The sequence below is a fragment of the Siphateles boraxobius genome, unplaced genomic scaffold (assembly GCF_051911475.1).
Source record: "Siphateles boraxobius isolate OS27281-9 unplaced genomic scaffold, OSU_SipBor_1 15, whole genome shotgun sequence".
Taxonomy (NCBI): Eukaryota; Metazoa; Chordata; class Actinopteri; order Cypriniformes; family Leuciscidae; genus Siphateles; species Siphateles boraxobius.
The window spans coordinates 141,940-145,994 of NW_027508755.1; the positions used below are offsets into that span (position 1 = coordinate 141,940).

Sequence of the window (4,055 nt, forward strand, 5' to 3'; positions counted from 1 at the left end):
ATGTTTACTGTCATATTGACTGATATTTGTGATCATTGTGTGTTTTACAGATGTGAAAGAAGTAACTCCTCCTCTCCAGCTCTCAGGTAAAACATCAAGAGCTTTAAACCTCAACTCTGATATTGATTTATCATTCTTACAGATCAGCTGATATCATTGCTTCATTAATTAATGTATTGATTTAATCAGCTGATTTTATTTGTATATCACTTGAATAGATCAGTTGTGGTGGCTTTTAGTTGTTTTCCTTGTTCTTCTTATCATCTTCTTGATGATTCAGCGTAAAAGGATCTTCAGGTGAGTCGTAATCAATCTAAAGAATCATTTCAGTCAGTAAATCTCAAGAGCTCATGTCATCATGAATCACATTTCCCTTCATCTTCAGATTACTGAATCCAAAACAGTGGAATCATGACAGTCTGAATAAATAAACTCAAACCCTGTGATGGATGTGATATGTAATAATCATATTCAATCTGTTGTCAGATTTTTTCCGAAGGAAGTGCGGTTCATCTGTCAGTGTGAGAATGATTCAGAAAACAGGTGAGTGATTCTGTAGATGAACAACACTGAGATCATGGGTTTGATTTACACAGAATGAATGAACGAATCAAATTAGCTCTTTGAATGCAGTGATAGTCATTTAGACAAACGAATAAACAAAATGGAGTGAATCTCAAAGACTTAATAAATAAATAAATAACATTTAAGATTTGAAACAAGCGTTTGATGTTTTAACTTTCACACAGATCTGATGTGAATGAATCTTCATCTGCTGTAAGTGAATCTTTAGCACTATGAATCTTCATTTGCTAAAACTGAATGTGTTTCTCTCAGGGATCCCGAATCTGCTGTCCAAATGAAGATCAGATCTGATGCTCGTGATTCACTGAATCACTCTGAATCTGAACAGTTAAACGACTCCTTGTCCAGATGATGATCAGTTTAAATCAACTCAGGTCATGATCTACTCAAACTCAGGGCTCAACATCCCTTTAATCTTGTACACCATTTAAGGAATTTCTGTTCTTAAAGACTCGATCTGAAACCCTGTTGTGTTTCTGCTAAACAAACAATGCTTCTTGAAATCAAATCTTTGTTTTTATATTGATACACAGAGCATAACCACAACGTACCAAACCTTCTAACAACGTTTTGACAGCTTGACCAAAAGGTTGCTATAACTAACATTGTGTGGTGAAGGTTGTTTACGCCGTTGTCACAATGTTGACATTGAACCACCATTCAGGGCCATTGCTTAAGGTTGTGCCTCGGGTGTCTGTACAAGTCAAGTCAAGTCACCTTTATGTATATAGCGCGTTTTACAATACAGATTGTTTCAAAGCAGCTTTACAGAGATAACAGGAAAATAATGTTGTAATAATATTGTTAAATATAAAATGAAATGTCCCCAACTAAGCAAGCCAAAAGCCAATGGCGACAAAGAAGAAGAAAGGCGAAAAAGGCGACAGTGGCGAGGAACCACTGTCACGCCGGTGTGGAGACGAGTTTTCAAAACTTCCTTTTGATATGAAACAATGTCTCAATTTTTTAAGAAATTTAAACAATAAATACCGTTTTGTGGCTCTTCAATGTGTCGTGTCAGATCGCTGTAGAGCAGTGGTTTTCAAACCCTGGGTCGCGACCCTCGGGTGGGTCGCGAGAATTAAAAAATGGGTCGCCAGTGATTTTATTTAAAAAAATAATAATAAATTTAAAATTTAATTACGTTTTCTAATAATATTAATATTAATATTAATAATAATAGCCTTGATTAGAAGTATACTAAAAAAACATTCAAATTCATGCAAAAATAAATAATCCACATGTCACCTGACCGGCTGACCGACCTACTCGTAGCCCTAGGCAACACAAAACAAAAAACCTTGTGCGCATTGTTGATATGCAGCCATTTTATTTTTTTCCCATGATATGATTAAAATATTCGGTACCGTGACATTATTAGCCCGTAATGATTTTATTTTATGCTGAACATGAGCAAAACCAAAGTCAGAAAGCATTTATGATTTTTTCACAAGAAAAAGAGGGTCAGAGACCGAGACCCCTGAAGCAGCAGAAAACGCGGTCAGCCATCAAACCCTGCCGCAAACAGCGGAGATCAGCAGGGAAGACAATGAAGGCAATGCATGTCAACAGAGTAGCAATACTTACCCTGCAAAGAAAAAGCAGAAACCCGGAGTACGGCCATATAAAGATGATTTTTTGAAGTTTTGGTTTGTCAACTGTTCGGACACAGTCCATGCAGCAATACCAATGTGTGTAATATGCGGTGAAAAGTTGGCAAATGAAAGTTTGAAACCAGCGAAGTTGGAAAGACATTTAAGTACACGCCATGCAGATCTTGCAGACAAACCGCTATCTTTTTTTCAGAGGAAGTCTCAAGAAATTCAGTCATCAGCTCAGTTACTCAGCAGAAGTGTGACACACAATCACAAATTGCACTTGGCATCTTATAAAGTCTCATATCGTGTTGCCAAAGAAAAAGCGGCACATACAATTGCAGAGAGATTAATATTGCCTGCTGCACTGGACATAGTTAATACAGTTCTTGATGAAAAGGCATCTGAAAAGCTAAAATTAATTCCTCTTAGTGACAATACGGTGTCACGTCGAATTGTGGATATTGCCCAGAATTTAGAAGAACAGCTCATAGCGAGACTGAAGTCAGCGAGTGATTTTGCTATTCAGCTGGACGAGAGCACTGACGTTGCATCAAGCGCTACATTACTGGTTTATGTTCGGTACATTTGGCAAGGTGAATTTCTTGAAGATCTTCTGTGCTGCCTAACATTGCCTTCTAGCACTTCAGGAGCACATATTTTTGAACAATTAAATGCTTTCGTAACAAAATGCGGTCTTGATTGGGCCAATTGCAAAGGCATCACCAGCGACGGCGCGGCCAACCTCACTGGCAAAAATAGCGGAGTTGTCAGAAGGATTAAGGATGCAGCAGGACGGAAGATTGTTTGGTATCATTGTTTTATTCATCGTGAAGCTTTGGCATCAAAAGGAATCCCACCTGAGCTTGAAGTAGTGATGAGAGACACTGTCAAAGTTGTGAACTACATTAAAGGCAGTGCTCTTAATAGCTTCTTTTCGAAGCCCTGTGTATTGAAATGGGAGCCGAGCACAAACATTTACTCTTCCATACAGACGTGAGATGGCTGTCGAAGGGCAGGGTGCTCAGCCGAGTGTACGAATTGAGGGATGAAATACAAGCTTTTCTTACTGAAAAACTGTCACCTCTCGCAAGCTCATTCAGTGATGAGAAATGGCTTTTAACCCTGTCATATCTTGCTGACATATTTTCTGTTCCAAACGAACTGAATCTAAAACTACAAGGACGGGATGACAACATTTTCAGACATTGCGAACAAATTCAGGCCTTCCAGAAATCACTCGAACTCTGGCAGCTGCGACTCAAAACCTCAAGCTACTATATGTTCCCGACAATGATGAAACGCATTGGAGAAAACTACGTGCCCAAGGAATCGGTCGCTGGCCTGACTCGTCTCATTCAATCACATCTTGATGCACTGATGGGGAAATTTGCTCGCTACTTTCCCCAGGAGAAGTTCGATGAATTAAAAGACAAGCGATGGGTGAAAAATCCCTTTGACTTTGAAACTCCAGATTCAATTGCTGAACTGAATTTAACTCCTTGTGAAGAATCAGAAATGCTCCAACTAACCAGTGACAGCACTTTGAAAACCCGTCACAAAACAGAAAAATTGTCTTCGTTCTGGATTGGCCTCTTCACCGAGTACCCCATGCTGAGCAAAGCAAGCATTTCTTTGCTACTACCCTTCACCACTACATATATGTGTGAAACTGTATTCTCAGTTCTAACCAAAATGAAGACGAAACAACGAAACAAACTGAATGCTTCTCCTGACATGCGTGTTGCCCTCTCGTCCTGCGAACCGGCTTGGGACCAGATTATGCAGAATAAGCAGGCCCACCCTTCTCATTAATATATATACACAAAACACGCACGTTCGCTCCATCCGCAACACACACACGTTCGCTCCATT

General features: G+C 39.3%; 1 long non-coding RNA gene across 1 annotated transcript; it reads left to right on the forward strand.

Annotated features, from left to right (window-relative positions):
* Positions 1 to 272: 272 nt before the first annotated feature.
* LOC143738552 (uncharacterized) lies at positions 273 to 882 on the forward strand. The gene is made up of 3 exons (XR_013203899.1): positions 273 to 297; positions 487 to 543; positions 838 to 882. It is a non-coding gene; the product is annotated as an uncharacterized LOC143738552 (long non-coding RNA).
* Positions 883 to 4,055: the final 3,173 nt, after the last annotated feature.